Genomic DNA, 17,583 nt, shown 5'->3' with positions numbered 1-17,583 from the left:
ATCTACATAATATTTTCTATGGGTTGCTGGTTCACTATGAAAGTATGGAGATTTTGGTAAAATTTAAAAAAAAAAAAAGGTAAATATAGCATTATTTTTACTTCAGTGTTCAACAATTAGGTGTAAGCATATGTTCATGTAAGTTTCCACCAGAGAAAGAGATTAATGCTGAGATGTACAACTATTCAGACAAATCAGTGTAAGCAGATTATGACTGAGATACTGGTGAAAGGCCTAAGAAAGTACGTCTCATTGATCTTGTGAAATTCAGTGAAGTATACTCCAAATGGGAAAATATAATTTTATCTCAGTTCCTTGTGGCCTGCTTATTTCTAGAGCTGACATTTTATTTGAGACTTCTAACTGAACTCGCATCTTTACTAACTGCTTTCACTAAAAATGTTATACATACAGTTAAGTAAACAGCACGGAAATATCACATCATTAATTACACTGTCACTATACCTTTCACTCTGAGAACTGTGTCACCCCACAAAAGGCAACAGTCCAGAGAACGGCCATGCAAACACTGAAACCTGAATGAGAAGAACCACTCACATATTCTAAGGTTGAAAGACAGATGTGAGATGTCAACTTGACATTGCTAACTTGTCCCCAAGTATAGCTGACTTGCTGTTGATGAATTAAATGTATTTTTCAGTCTGCAGCATGCATAAAGAAACACTGGAATTATACAGAACTTTCTATGCATAAAAGTGAGATTTTGTGCCCACAAATCTTGATTATCTGAGATTAATAAAGACCCACAAATAAGTTACATTGTACTGGAGCATTAAAGCTTGGCACTCATAAACTCATATTGAGAACTTGGGAGAAGGGATGAAATCAAATTTAAAGGATACACAAATGGATATGTAAGACACTGGCAGTATTGGCAGAGATTTGTGAAGTCACCAAGGACATAAAGAGTTCACTACAACTGTTCACTAGTCAGCACATCTCTGAGTGCATTAGCTCCAGCTGAAGCACACCCAAATACACCATACCACATAGTTGCTTTCATGTTTTCATATGAATGAGAGGCAGAAAGATACGGTACTTGGTAACTTACAGTCACAATATCTGTGTGTTTGTATTCATGTGAAAGATATCAAGAGAAAGCATGTAAAGTGCTGCCCTGTATTTTGAGCTTGCATACAGCTATTAAGAAGAAGATTACCATATGTATGTAGACATATGTAGACATCAGGCCCTACCTACATACATACATACATGAATGAGACTTCTCTGGCATAGTATCTAAACCCAAAATTTAAATGACTGAACAAGGTATTTTGAAATAACATGTAGGATGGTTTTACTGCTAAGCTTCTGTAATATCTTTTGAATTTTCTGTGCCACTGCTAAATGAATGAAACAGCTTTGACTCATCCTTGGAGGCAATGTTTTTCCCAGTAAAGAGACATTCTTCTTTCTTTCCTAGGCTCTTGTATTTAAAGTAAAGCTTTGAGATATTATGGCATAGTAGTTCACAGTATCAGAAGATACAATCATACTCTATCAGATTCACATTTTCTATTGCTGGGAACAGTTGTATCACATAAATATGGCTTCCAAATTTAATTGTGGTATCCCCTAGAAGAAACTCTTTCATGGTCACTGCACATAGCAAAAGTCCTGGCCTGAGCGTGAGAAACCAAACACTAACATGGTCACCCCTCAGTCTGACAGTCCCTCCAAATATTTGTTGAACACAGCTCTGGTCACTTTCAGAAATCGTACCTGCAGTAACCAGACCACTTGATGTACTTCAAGAATTATTTTTTTCCGGCATAGACAATTAAATTGTTTACAAAAAAAAAAAAAAAAATCCTTCCCTAATTTATGTTCTTGGCTCCAAAATCAAATTTCCTGTTCCCATAGGGTACATAACAGTGTTCTAATAAAAGATCAGATTCTGCTTCCACTGAGTTGTTACATATCGAAACTGCCATTGTCAGTGCAAAAAGATTCAAGCACTAAGAAAAAAAAAAAAGATAAACAGATAAAAGGTAAGACAATTTCTCTGACTTTGTTTTGGGCCTTGGCTTATATATTACTGACAAAAACATTATGACTGTGTATGTTATTCAAATACAAAGCTCCTTCCAAGAATAAAATTAATGAAATAAATGAATAACTGATAGAATTAAACTGATTCTGAGTTAAGGAGTATGTGACAAAAATTGATTTAGCTCTGTTAGCTATTAACTGTTCAGAAAACTAATAGAAGATTAGACTGTTTCTGACAGTCCTACCTACAATAAATAAGTTAGTCAAGCACAAAAGCAGATTATTTCCTTGACAACTTTCTGTTTGCTAATTGTGGATTTGCTTGTCTAAAAATTACTATTTTTTTTTCCTAATCTCAATCATTTCATATTTTTCCCTCTGTATTGTGTATATAAAAGTGACGGATTTTTTTATCTAGTTCACCAGTTGGCTTTGATTGTCTTTATTATTTATACAACCGTGTGCAATTTATGCTCTTAAAAAGAAAGGTATCTTCAGAGTTTTTTGTGATGGAAATTTGCCAGATACCTCGTTGCTATATATTACTTTGATTATGGTATATTTAACAGCTCTGGCTGAGTGAACATGTGTTTTTCTATTTTGAACCATATCTTTTATTTTTGGAAGCCTTTATATGCTGGGTGATTCAGGTATTAAAAAAAAAAAAACAACTGTGGTTGTTTATAAAGAGATTTGCCCACTGGTGAATGACACAGCCTGCATTTTCTGAAATGCATCATTTCCTGCCCATTATTTCATTATCCTTTTCAGACACTCTGCGTAGCAGCCCCAGACCTGCAAGGTGTCTAGGCGCATGCTTTACCACAGCCATACGAATAGCTCAGTTGAAATATTCATTAATATATTTCAAGAAAAACTCACAGTTCTGATGAACATAACTCGCAATTCATCCCTACTGTAGCACTGTACTTCCACTGATCAGGAAAAAGATTACATTGTGCCCTTTAGGGAGAGTCAGCAGGGCACATCAGCTGCAGTGGGTCAGTAGGCAAGAGTTAACTGTCAAGCTGTTTTTTGACTGCAGCTGTCCATATCCTTAATTCTCTGTTGCTTTCATATTTCAGATTGAAAACCAATACTTCTACAGAGCAGCCACACAACGTCATTGTCCCTCAATACTAACTGGAAAGGGAGCCTAGAACAGTCTCTGAAAATTTAGAGTTTTCATCTTATTGAGATCCATGAAGCATACTTTCTAAATGCAACAGATGGACCACTACATTGCATAGTCTGCAGACAGCTGCTGCTCAGAGCTTTGTGACTTCACAGGACAATTTGTTTCAGGGTAGGATGACCTAAGAAAGAAAGGGCAACTTTTTCAAAAGTAGCCTCTAATTTACAGTTGCACTGTATTTGTGTGTCATATTTAGGACTTGCTTAGCAGGTTCTGAATCAATATGTAGCCTGAGAGTACAACCGCTTTGGAAATTTGATCCCAGGAATGGAAAATCAGACACTTAAAAACTAAGATACCCACAAATAATGTTTTCTATAGGGCACTTGCAAAAAGGAGTATGGTAGCTATAGTATGCTATTCCATAGCATAGTATGCTATTCCATTCCCTATTAGCTTCTGCTTGCATTTCTGGAAGTCCATAGGAAACAAACTGTCCATGTGGTGTTGGTGTTTAAATTTCTGTCCATTTGGTCCTAAGGTTTTTAGGAAGTTAGAAAAAAAAAAAAAAGAATATTTCTAATCATTCGTGTTTAGTATAGTTTCATAGTCCATTCAAATTATCATTTTATGGCTGTTTACAGATCTCAAGGAACCAAGTACACTGAGAGCGTGAATTGCTCAGAACTTACGAGACCGACATACATGAATGTAATCATAGGGGGGTTTAAGTATTCTGAATTATATTGACACGCTAAGTCTTTTTAAATTAAATATGCAGGTGGATATAGGAATTGTGGCTGATACTTTATACAGCTACATTTCATTACATTTGAGTGATTTCTGGATTCTCTAGAAAGCCAAAGGACTCGCAAGTAACCATCAACTTCCTTCTGTTTTGTAATGATATATCAAGCTTCCAAATTCCAGCTTATTTCACTTTCATTTTTTACCAGGAGCCTTGTTGAACAATGTTGCACACATGCCCCACATGAATAAAGGGAGTACTCTCTACTTTCTACCTTGCCCAGCGATAGTAATACCACTTTGCATTGCAAAAGTTACAGCTTTCTGTCTGAATTAAGAAAATCTCTTAAGAGTCCTTTGTGTTTAAGGGATATATGCTCTTTATGTACCAGTAAAACAGCAGGAAATTCTGTACCCAAAAATTATAATGTGGAGAATATCTTCAGTTTTCTATGACTTTGTCTTTTTGTGTGTGCATGTATTAGCAATTTATGAACATAAGTAGAATTATGGACACCACCTACAGCATCGTATTTGACAAGTTTTTTTTTCAGGTACAGACCTTTTATAATTGATGATCACCAGAAAATGTCACATTTGTATGTTTTTTTGTTTGTTTCTGATCTCCTAAAAATTCTTAAATATCAGAAAAAAACAAATGTATACTTTTTTATTGCTATCATCTCCACACATCTAGAAAAAGGCTGAGTTTCGTATTGGACTTTCAACACAGAAAATACTTCAAAGTGGCACAAATTTTTGTGGAGAAAGAGAGAGAGAGAGAGAGAAAGAAAGAAAGAAAGAAAGAGAAAGAAAGAAAAAGAAAGAAAGAAAGAAAGAAAGAAAGAAAGAAAGAAAGAAAGAAAGAAAGAAAGAAAGAAAGAAAGAAAGAAAGAAAGAAAGAAAGAAAGAAAAAAAAAAGAAAGAAAGAAAAAAGAAAGAAAGAAAGAAAGAAAGAAAGAGTATAAAGTCAGCTATACAGAGTTCCCTGAGAGAAAGAAGGCCTGCAAGTATTAAGAACAAATGCAGCATCATAGAATAAATCAAGCTGCAAGGGAACTCAGGAGGTCACCTGATCCAAATTCTTGCTTAAAGAGGGATCTATCTAATAGAAGACTAAGGGTCATTTAATAGAAGACTAGGATTGTGTAGTCAGTAACAAGAAGAAAACTTCTGCAGTGAGATGATCAATGCAGAAGGCTGGAGATAGAGTACAGCCATACAGTCAGCTTTTTAAGGAACTCAGAACCAAGGAACAGCATTCAGTCTCTTAGGTAAGACTCAGATTGGCTCCACTGATGAAGTATGATGACCATGTGATAGTGGCCTGTATTTAGTACTGGTTTGACACTTACAAGGTGTTCCATATTAGAAATCAACCATTGTGGGTTTTCTTTTTTGCTTTGCCTTTCCAACCAGCTACAGCTCATGGTCATCAGATTTGGTATTTTCTCTTTTTATCCTATTTTCCTCTGAACAAGAGTCCAGATTAAGTACTTCCATCAACTATGAGAAATTATCCTTTCACAGGCTAGATTCTTTCCTGACTATTTTTCTCCTGTGATGGGAACTAGGCTCAATTCTTCTGCTCTCCCCACTGACATGTTTCTGGATCTAGGCAAAACAGTAAAAAGACTGAAGGGACTTAAAATCATGGGCAGATTCAGAAGGCTCATATGCTTGGTGTCCCTTCCACTACAAAAGATAGTTGAACAATCTGATGGCAGATTCAATAACAAAAGAAAGTACTTGTTCACACACCGTTTAGTTAAGCTGTTAACTCCTAATCACAATATATTTTGCTGCTAAAAATGTAAACGGATTCAAGGAATTGCTAGACAGGTACACAGAAAGGAAATACACTTAAAATTTTAAGAACACAGAAAACCTCTCTGGCACAGAAAGCTGCTCATCTAAACACTGCAGAAGGATAGGGAAGTGGTTGGAAAAGTACCACTATATGCTTATCTTGTTTTTATACAATTCCTTAAGCATCTTCTATTGTTCTCAGTCAGAGACAGGAAGGACAAAATGAGCTTTGCATCTGGTCTAGCATGGTCATTCTTATGTATTGACAGTATTTTAAAGGGGTTCTCTTTAATGGGAAGCAAGCTGATTATTCTCATCACACTGTTAGCAGTTTTATTCATTTTGTGCAGCAAAACAACTCTTAGTAATTGCTTTTTTTTACATGGAAGGAAAAGTACACAAATTGTGTCAAGAGGAAGAGAAAAGTACAGACAGAAATTTCCTCTTTATCATGTTTTAACTCCTTTAACTGTGGGTGCAGCATGGAACCAGCTACTTTTCAGTCAATTACCTAACATTTATTCAAGATTGTGTTATATTCACTTCTTCCTATAATAAAGTCTCCAATCCTGTAAATATGTCTGGTACTCTTTATTCATATATAGATGACGTTCCTCTACATTACTACCATACATTGGCTGTTTGATAGTATGTGTTGTTTGCTGATGCTCAGTAAACCAAGTGATCTCATAGAATATCTTGAGTTGGAAGAGACCCACAAGGCTCATCAAGTACAGCTCCTACCTAAAAATCAAACCATATGCCTGAGAGCATTGTCCAGATGCTTGAGTCCAAATTGCTTGAACTCTGGCAGACTCGATGCTGTGACCACTGCCCTGGGGAACCTGTTCCTGTGCTCAACCACCCTCTTGGTGAAGAACCTTTTCCTAACATCCAGCCTGAACCTCCCCTGTCACAGCTCCATGCCATTCTCTTGGGTCCTGTCACTGTCCCCAGAGAGAAGAGATCAGCACCTGTCCGTCTGCTCCCCTCATCGGGAAGCTGTAGGCCATGATGAGGTCACCCCTCAGACTTCTCTGAGCTGAACAAACGAAGTGGCCTAGCCATTCCTCATACATCTTCCCCTGTATCACTGAGCTTTCTACTCTTCTTTGTTTGTCATATTTTTCACTTTTGCATTAATTGCTAATAATATTAATTACTGCAGGTTACAGACACACGTTAAATAGCCCAAGGTCTATCCTTCTCTGCTTCTCTGGGTTAATATTTTTACTTCAGTCCCTTTTTTGCTTGTTCATATTAAAATAAGCACTATGATAAGCAGCAGAAATAATGAAACCTTGTTCCCTGTGGATTTGCATGCAGTGGTAAGACTTTTTGATGTCTACTAAGTTTGTGAGCATATGTGAGGTCTGAATAATATTTAGGGCATACACCTGCACATAACTGCCATAATAGAAATTCTCTAATCAAACGGACTTCTAAGACTATAGCTTTTCTTTTGGTCAGTACCTCTACCTATCCCCCATTTTCATGAAACTTTTAGAAACATATTATCTTTAAAACATGTAGCCTTTTATCACATATGGTTGACACTCGACAATCTCAAGGGTTATTGGGTCCAGCGTCCACAAGACTGACAGTGTCGTTTCACAAGTCATTTCTGTATTCAAACAGACTAAAAACAGGCAATGCTTTTTGTTGAACCCAGATAGTTTTAAAGTCTATTTGACCACTAGGAACTGTCTACTCAGTTATGCGTTGAACTTGTATAGTAGTTCATGTTTTATTTATAGAAATGGCAAGCCACAGAAACTAGACGTATGTTTATTTTTTTTCCATGTCAAGAAGCCTTTCTGTTCCTCTCCTTATTATTGGTGTTTTTGTCTGTGTGTTTTGAGAGAGAAGAGCACTGGTGCCCTTCCTTCTCATTTCCTCCATGCCTTCTTTTTAACTTCAAAGCAAAGAAATTAAGAAACTATTTAATGAACTGAAGAATTCCTTACCTTTGTTCAATATTTCAAGTTTTTTAAATAATTCAAAAGTCATTTGAATTCAGTTTTCAGCTCTTTGACCTGTGATCTTGCCATCACTTGAAAGTGAAAGGAAATACTTTCTAAGACAAGAATGTTTTCAACACCACAGAGAAAGTGATCTAATATTCTTGGCCACTTATAAAGTTCATCTCTCTACCTATGAAATAAAACAAATTTGAAAAAGCTTATTTCCCACTGTCATATATTTAAAGTCTGACATTATACACGGAAATTAGGTGCACTCTTAATCATACCTAATCATCAAAAATCCTTCTGGTTTTGATTTTAAGCAGGCAGAAAATTAACTTGTAAGATGTACAACTTGATTATCTACTTTGAACCTAGCATTGGAGAGCTGGGTGATCACCAACCACAGGAAATTTAAAAAAAGCAAGTGCCAGGTCCTGCACCTGGAACGGGGCAACCCTGGCTATATGTACAGACTGGGCGACGAGACGCTGGAGAGCAGCCCCGCAAAGAGGGATCTGGGGGTTGTGGTTGACAGCAAGTTGAATATGAGCCAGCAGTGTGCCCTGGCAGCCAGGAGGGCCAACCGTATCCTGGGGTGCGTTAAGCACGGCACTGCTAGTCGGTCAAGGGAAGTGATTGTCCCGCTCTGCTCTGCGCTGGTGCGGCCTCACCTTAAGCACTGTGTGCAGTTCTGGGCACCACAGCACAAAAAGGACGTGAAACTGTTGGAGAGTGTCCAGAGGAGTGCAACGAAGATGGCGAAGGGCCTAGAGGGGAAGACGTATGAGGAGCGGCTGAGGTCACTGGGCCTGTTCAGCCTGGAAAAGAGGAGGATGAGGGGAGACCTCATCGCGGTCTACAGCTTCCTCACGAGGGGGAGTGGAGAGGCAGGTGATCTATTCTCTGTAATCAACAGTGATAGAACCCGCGGGAACGGTGTTAAGCTGAGGCAGGGGAAGTTTAGGCTGGACATCAGGAAGAGGTTCTTCACCAAGAGGGTGGTTGCACACTGCAACAGGCTCCCCAGGGAAGTAGTCACTGCACCAAGCCTGTCTGAATTTAAGAAGCGATTGGACTGTGCACTTAAGTCACATGGTCTAAACTTTTGGGTAGACCTATGCGGTGCCAGAAGTTGGACTTGATGATCCTTATGTGTCCCTTCCAACTCGGGATGTTCTATGATTCTATGCAAGAAAAAGCAAGGAAAAGTTAAAATATGCTAAATACAAACACAATAGGCTTCCTTAAAAAGATTTCCGAGTCAGAAACCTACTAGGCATACCTTATAAAATTTCCCTCCAGCTTATTTTCCTTGTATTAGACAACCTAAAATATTAAGGTATTCATCATCTGATGAAAATTGTAGGAAAAACAGACAAATGCCAAAGAAAAATCTATTATTAATGCCACAATTATGACTACAATCTGTGGAGTCTGGTCTTTCAACATCATTTATGATTTTCATGGAATCATAGGATGGCATGGGTTGGAAGGGACCTTAAAGATCACAGAACCACAGAATCACAGAATGGTTGGAAGGGACTGCTGAAGATCGTCTAATCTGACCCCCCTGCCAAGCATGATCACCTAGAGCACCTTGCGCAGGATAGCATCCAGGTGGGTTTTGGATATCTCCTGAGTAGGAGACTCCACAACCTGTCCGGGCAACCTGTTCCCATGCTCTGTCACCCTCACAGTAAAGAAATGCCCTCTCATATGCAGATGGAACTTCTTGTGCCTCAGTTTGTGCCTGTTGCCTCTTATCCTGTAGCTGGGCACAACTGAAAAGAGTCTGGTTCCATCCTCTTGACACCCTCCCTTCAGATATTTATATGCATTGACGAGAGCTGGGAGGAGTGGCTGATGCCTCAGAGGGCTGTGCTGCCATTCAGAGGGACCTGGATAGACTGGAGATATGGGTCGAGAAGAACCTCATGGAATTCAACAAAGGCAAGTGCAGGGTCCTGCACCTAGGAAGGAATAACCCCAAGTACCAGTACAGGCTGGGAGCTGATCTGCTGGAGAGCAGCTCTCCAGAGGAGGATCTGAGATTCCTGGTGGACAACAGGCTAACCATGAGTCAGCAATGTGCCCTTGAGGCCAAGATAACCTCATTCCAACCCCACTGCCAAGGGCAGGGATGACACCCACTAGAGCGGGTTGCCTAGGGCCTCATCCAGCCTGACCTTGAACATCTCCAGGGACAGGGCATCTACAGCTTCTCTTGGCAATCTGTTCCAGGGCCTCACCACCCTCTGAGTGAAGAATTTCCTCCTAACATCAAATCTCAAATCTCAATCTCCCCTCTCTTAGTTTAAAACTGTTCCCCCTTGACCTATCAAAATCTGCCTGTGTAAAAAGTCACCGTTGATATTTTTTTGTAAGCCGCCTTTAAGTACTGAAAGGACACAACGAAGTCTACCTGGAGCCTTCTCTTCAGGCTGAACAGCCCCAGCTGTCTCAGTCTTTCTTCATAGGAGAGGTGCTCCAGCCCTCTGATCATCCTTGTGGCCTCCTCTGTACCCACTTTTCATACTATAGATCACATTTGACTACAAATGCCATCTTTTGTCTCTTTTTGCTATATGCTCATGCGTACTACCTTCCTTCCAAATCAGAAAATAATCATAAAAACATTAACTGATATGATTGTTCCTGACGATTTATCAGACAAAAGTATTAATCGATAATACTGTAATAAATACAAAGAGGTGCACATCAAATATCCTAAGGAAATATGTGGTTACCTACAATGTTAAGTGATATAATGACAATGAACTTCAAATACATTGGATTATTTGAACTCATTAATACTGGCACATAAAACATGGAAGTGCAGATTTAAAATCAGACTTTTCTTAATGCTTTTTGTGGAGCTAGAGAATATGTAGAAACCAGACATGTGGCTGTCAGTAAGCAGGGGATTAATATGCTGTCCTGCCTGCAGAAGACTGCCAAAGCATTTGTGAATGCGTTCACTTTGCACTTCACCTACAGTGCAAATACATGTGTTTCATAATGGATGCAACATATATTTTTCATTATGAGAAAACATTTTCAGATATTTGTTCTGGACATTTTTCTCATTGTGTCTTGCACACTGCTGAGTGATCTGCAGCAAAGGGAAATACAAACTAGAGTCATAAATATGTGGGGAAATGATTATGCATCTTATTATGCTTCTCTATTGTGACTAACGGCTAGATAACAAAGACAAAAAAGGTACCATCTCATGAGCATCACCAGCAGGTTCCCGGCTGACCATGGTTGTTGGTGTAGTATATGACTGTTGGAGCAAACCTGCTTAGATTCTTTAAGAAATCCAAACACCGTTCTTAGCAGGGTTGAACATAAAGGTAGATAAAGACATTATTTTTGGTTTATGATACCCAGTACAGAAAAACAGAATTAAAAATTAGCATTATAAACTCTGAGTGAAACTTTGTTGGTGTGTAATGTATTGTTAGTAAAAGACACATTGTGAATTTGTAATGATAATTTATATTCCTTTTCACCTTCCCAAAACTCATAGGGGGTGGGCTCCAAACTAGCAGATAAATAAGTAATATGGCATGGACTTGTGGTAAGACACAAAGCCCAGGAAACACAACTGAAGTCTGGTGAAGAGCTCTGGCGAAACCCTTTATCCTCCATTTCTGGCATTTATGTTGGGTGAGCCTTATTGGCATGTAATAAATTTATCACTTTGATCCAGTGAAAAAAAATAAGATATGTAATTGCTTATTTTTAATAACAGATCTTACCTAAGGTTCTCCCACCTTCTTTGCACAGTCTCTGCTATGTAGTATAGTACAGCTGGATGAAAAAAATGTTTAATTCCAGGTGTACAATTTGCAGCCAGACATTTGTGTTGTAAGTTTTATGATTATATGATTGGTAATTAAAGAAGAATACAGTGTCATATTGTTTACGGTCACAAGATGATTATGAATACATTAACTGTGACATGGTGTTAAGGTGTTATTTGTGCTTGGAATTTCCAATATTATAAATGTGATGGAATAGCTTCACATGACAAATATTCAATATTCTACGTCAATGCAAGTAGTCAGTAAAATTGTGCAACCATGTGGGTGCAGGAAAAAAGATGACTCATATACAGATGTGCTGATGATGAATTCTTCATCACTGCACACAACCTGGGGCACATCAGGAACCAAACAAGTATTCAAATAACCACCATATTTCTAACTGGACAGAATCTTGCAAAAAAATGACATAACCTGTCTTCAGCTCCTATTTAAACAGTTTTTGCTGGATATAAGAAAAACCCATAGAAATATCCTTTGGGAATTAATTCCTCTGAAAAATAACAACTGAAAAAGCTACTGACTTAACTCCAAAATATCCCACTTCCCTTCCAGGTGGGATCTTTGCTGCTAGTACTAATATCTGCAAGAAGTTGTGTAGGTTGGTATTGTTTATCTTCTAAAAGCTTCTAAAAACTTACTTCATTCTATGAGTCTAATTCATGGAGTCTCTGCAACTTATCTGTCCCAGAAACAAGGCAGCATTGCATCATTGTCCAGAAAGAAGAATGTGAGAGGGCAAGTGCCATGTTCCAGTTCCAGATTGTTAATCTGTACATTACAGTATAACCTAATGTAAACCTGTAAAAGTGGAATAAAGTTCTTCAATTCTGAGAGAGCCCTAATGAAAATCTTCAAATTATTGCAAAGAACAATAGAAGTTTCAAGAAGGAATTAATGCATGCCTGAGAGAAAAAAAAAATCCCAGTTTTCATTTTATCTAAAATTCACAGGTGATATTTTGACACAGTTGACTGAACTTAGTCACTAGATCTTGATTACAGTTTGGCATTTCCTTCTGTGTAGGCTGATCCATAGGGAATGCCGTTCATACTAACACTGAATTAGAGCAGGATGACTCAGATGACTAATCAGCTTTCCTTTTTCTTATTAAGAAGTAAATGTTTGGCTTCTCCAACTGCTGAAGTGATGATTGTCAAGCCTATGTTATAACTCACATAGTTTTGGTCACCCCTGACTCACATTTTAAGAGAAGGAAAGTAAACTTGTAATCTATGATCTCTTACACAGCTATGTAACTGACAAACACAAATAACAATACTGCATCCTGTGTTTTCTGTTTGCCGTAAAGTCCTTGTCATTTGAGAGAGATTTTTTTTTCCTTTCCTGTTTCTTTCCAATCAAGATTTGTCCCTAGTTTCAAATCAACCTTAAGCGCATGGTTTATGGGTTCTGACAGTAGCTCATACTGCTGTCAAATTGCCACTGAAACCAGAGCACACGAATTTTGCTAGGTAAATCTAGTCACATCCTAAACAAGAAGATAGCACAGAATCTACAGATGAACCATGTCTCTAATCTTCAGTCCAAAAAATTGCTGAATTTATGAACCAAGTTGACTAAAATAAAGAAAAAAATCCACTTGTAAAAATCTCGTCTTAATTAAACATGGAGCTTGTTTTTCTTTCATAAATAGGTAAATCGCAACAGAAAGGCAGCCAGAGTACAAAGTATGTGATCACTGTCATGAAATGTACAAGGTAAATGGACATAATGAACCTAGTTAACCAAATATCAACTAAAGGCACGGTGATTCTAAACAGATAAAAACTGTCACTCTCCCAGCTTCGAACTAAGTAGATCTCCCAACATGGAAAGGTTACTAGTTATGGGGAAGAGTTTAGAAAATTAATGACATTAAAAATGAGATTCATTGGCAACTGTAATTCTAACTCCACTAAGCATCGCCAGAGGCCTGACATGAAGAAACAAGTACTATTTCAAGCAGGCTGCAAAGCCAAGGGACAGATTAACATCTGTCGGAATCATCTACAGTCGAGATTCTTATTGATCTTTGAATGCCACAAGTCTTTATAACATTTACTTTCTTTTTTTTTTTAATCACAAATCTGTGGATTTATTCTTAAATTTTAAATACCCTTCCCTATATTTCAGCTGTATGTTTTAAAATTAACTGGGTGTGATGTAGCTAAGTGTTAAAAGGCAGGAGAAGATGTAGTTCTTCTGAGTTATACACTGTCAAGCCTGGCCTTGTATGTAAAAGAGGAGCAGGGAGCAGTTCTGTTGCTGTAGCTAGCACTGCTGTTACTAGCCTCCAAACTGTTGATGTTCATGTTTAGACTAGGTTGCTGTGGATTTTGTTTCTGCCTTATCCCTGTCTATCATTATTAACAAGATTAAGACTTTACCCACATTCTTCTAATTAAAATGCCAGAATTCTGGGAAGAGATTGCAAGTCTTCTTTTAGCAAAGTAATCGGGTATTATCAGCATATCTGTGAGTCCAAGCTACCACTTCTTAATATCAAAGTTTGCACAAAGTTAGCACTTATCCATGCAAGCCAGAGAATATACTTTAGACAAAGCATTGTGTTATCTCTGAATATATAACTCATTATCCACACTGGTTAGAGTAGCAGGTTTCATTTTGTAGTATGGGCATCAACAGCATTTGCATACTGTAGTTTAGCTGCAGTGCTGCCTCAAACTGATGAATTCACAGGTTTTGGAATTGCCAGCCTTCTCAATAGTTTAGGTAACCAAAGGTTCTTCACATCTTGCTTGGGACGTGATCACTTGTGTGCAACATTTTTCCCTTATTAAACTGTAAGAAGCATGTCCTGAATTTCAAGCTGTATTGCAGTTACCAGCTGTAGCTTTTCAATATTATTTACCAGTTATTAATTCTGTAGATTCTCATTCCTATAACAAGTTACTACCACAGGATTTTCAAAAGCGCCTCCTCCCACTTTGTCTCCTTCCTCTGTAACTTTTGTATGGTATGTGAAACAGTACTAAAATAAGTTTTTTCAGTTTCTGCAAGACTGTTTTGAAGAATGTACGGTGAGAATTTTTGTTTTTTTTGCAGCAGTTTGGTCATCCCAGTTCCAAGAATGTACACATTCAATCTACTGATAGTTCTAACTCTGTAAATGGAAAAAGATTCATACTTAATATAATAAAAGACCTTGGAACAATTATGCACTGGTAAGCACAGTGACAATAATCTTCCAATCCTGGCCTATTTTTATTAGAATAACTGCACTTCAAACCCTGCATACCAGGAAAGTCAATGAACCACAAGGTAGTTTAAGTGTGAATAGTGCAACAACATTAATGATTAGCATCACTTTGCAATTTAGGCATTCAAATTTGTTCGGACTGAGAACAAGGCCAAACAGAGTTCTAGAAAAAGTGTGGAAACATGCAAGAGCACAACTAAAAGGAAAGAGATGGATCTTCCCCATTATACTTTTTGACTGTAGGAAAAAATGCATTCAGTAACCAGATCATGTTGGAATACAGGAAATCAACACGTAAGAACATTCATTTGACAAGGGTAATTGCTAGGTCCTGCACTTGGGCCATAACAATGTGATACAGCAGTATAGGCTTGGGGAAGATTGACTAGAAAGTCGCCCAGCAGAAAAGGACCTGGGGGTGCCAGTCAACAGCCAGCTGAACATGAGCCAGCAGTGTGCCCACGTGGCCAAGAAGGCTATTGGCATTCTGCCTGCATCTGAAACAGCAAGGCCAGCAGGACTAGGGAGGTGATTGTCCCCTTGTACACAGCACTGGTGAGACCACACCTCAAATATTATTTTAAGTTTTGGGTCCCTCACTACCAGTAGGATTTTGACTTGCTCAAGCATGTGCAGAGAAGAGCAACAAAGCTGGTGAAGAGACCAGAGAACAAGACTTACAAGAGAACAATTCCCTACTGAGGGAATTGGTGTTGTTTAGTCTGGAGAAGAGGAGGCTGAGGGAATACATCATTGCTCTCTACAACTACCTGAAAGGAGGTTGCAGCAAGGAGGGTGACAGTTTCTTTTTTTCAGGTGACAAGTGATAGGACACAATGGAACAATCTCAAGTTGTGCCAGGGGAGGTTTAGATTAGGTATTAGAAATAATTTTATCACAGAGAGGGTGGTCAAGCATTGGAATAGGCTGTCCAGGGAAGTAGTGAAGTACCCATTCCTGGAGGTATTTAAGAAATGGTCATATGGTTCTATGATCCTTTTTAATACTGTTACCTCCTGTATACCTGAGAGTCCTTTACCGAGAGAACAAAGTGCAAAAAAGTCTTAGTTTAAATGAAGTTCAGGCTTTAGCAACCTCTGCTTGAGAACCGGAAACAGGGATTTGAACTCACCTATCAACCTCAACAATTCTTATGAATCTGAACTTCACAATACACTTGTCATAGGAACATTTTAGGGTTCTTACAATCATAGAATCATTGAATCATCTAGGTTGGAAAAGACTTTTTAGATCATTAAGTCCAACCATCAACCTGACATTAAGTCCCATCACTAAACCATATTCCTTAATGCTACGCCCATACATTTCTTAAATACCTCCAGGAATGGGGACTTCACTACTTCCATGGACAGCAATATTAAAAAGGATCACCTCTTTTCTTTACACTTTTCTGTTTAACTGTCCTCGTACATAGAATAACCAGGAGAACTGCTCAAAGACACAGGCATTTCAGGGACAGCTGCAGACTGCCAGCAAGGGAAGACATCTTGCACACTGTATCATCATTCACTTCTCTCTGCATATTGCACTGATCATCAGTCAAGCATTGCACAAGGTGATGATGTTACAGGGTGGTCCGAGTGGGGTCAAAACCCAAAGGTCCACTGGTTCCACCTTAAATTTAATTTCACCCTAAATGTCTGGGTGGAGAAGAAAAGCCTCCTGTCTTAAAACATTCACAGCAGCTGCCTCCTCTCAAACTCAGACATAATACAAAGACAGAAAACTCCTACTCACCCTCTGCTCATTGGGTCTGCACCCAGGAGACCACACCATACAGCTAAAATACTGACTCAATTCAAACCATCTTTGCTCTCTGGGAGCATTAATCAGATGTTTTGTGTAACAGCTGCCTGACACACTAAGGACACTGGGAGCTTTGCACAGTGAAGAAGTTTGAACTGTATTTTTCTGGCCTCATAGCTTTAGTGTCAGGGTCTCAAGTAAAGCAGAGCTGAGATTCTCAGAGCATAGGAATGAGGTAACCTAAATCAAGGCACTGTGCTTTCTTATTCAGTTCACGGAAAAGCAGTTTGAATTATTTTTTCTGAATATATATTTTGTTGCTAATGTAAAGAATCCATTGTTTTGTTACTACCTGTCTTTATGGTTGCCAGCAGTTGTCTAGCCTTGCAGCAGTGCATATCGCTGTGCAATTGATTAATGCAGTAATGAGTAAATACCTTCCACAAAAGATGAAAGCTGAGATGCATAAGACAACAGATATCCATTACTGCAGCGAGGACTGGGTAGAGAAGCAGCTTTCCATGAGGCAGCTTATCTCAGTATTTGAAAGGAGAAGGTAGGGAGACTTGCAGATAGAGGAGGGAACACAGTCAGAAGCCACGTGCAGCAGACTAAATGCTTGGAGCTGGAAAGCAAACAAAAGAGTATGTTAAGACATTGGCATGACCTGGCATGACCTGGAGCAGGACTGTATTCCAGAGAATACAAAATGTTACCAGTGTGAAGACACAGCATCTGTTTCCACACATCCTGAACAGGTATGGAAATCAAGTTTGCAATGTTTTACAATTAACAAAGACAATCTTCTAGCCTGGTAACTGTTCAGACCAGAAAACATACGGGGGGGGGGGGGGGGGGGGGGGGGTGGAGCAGGTGTGGAGCATTTTGCATAATGTTAACACATTTACAGAGAAACCATACTTTAATGTCAAGTAAGTACCAAGTACAAACATACAAAGCATGAAAGTACATGGGCAAAGTAAGGAAGTCAATTTCTAAAGCTATAATTTGAGTTTTCTAGTAGCAATTTCCATACAGTCAAGTAAAGTAAATCATTAGAGAAGGAATTCAATCATTGAGAAGTCTCCATAG

General features: G+C 38.6%; 1 protein-coding gene and 1 long non-coding RNA gene across 7 annotated transcripts in view; one reads left to right on the top strand and one right to left on the bottom strand.

The window, feature by feature from the left end:
- Window positions 1-17,583, bottom strand: part of LOC106041306 (uncharacterized) — a 124,879-nt gene that overhangs the window by 66,738 nt on the left and 40,558 nt on the right. The window contains exon 2 of the long non-coding RNA XR_010826571.1: window positions 16,929-17,116. This is a non-coding gene — a long non-coding RNA (uncharacterized lncRNA). The remainder of the gene's footprint in view (window positions 1-16,928; window positions 17,117-17,583) is intronic.
- Window positions 1-17,583, top strand: part of NGF (nerve growth factor) — a 33,451-nt gene that overhangs the window by 3,779 nt on the left and 12,089 nt on the right. The window lies entirely within an intron of this gene.

This window comes from Anser cygnoides, chromosome 25 (assembly GCF_040182565.1).
Source record: "Anser cygnoides isolate HZ-2024a breed goose chromosome 25, Taihu_goose_T2T_genome, whole genome shotgun sequence".
In the NCBI taxonomy this organism is placed as follows: Eukaryota; Metazoa; Chordata; class Aves; order Anseriformes; family Anatidae; genus Anser; species Anser cygnoides.
This window is presented reverse-complemented; position numbering and strand designations above follow the sequence as displayed.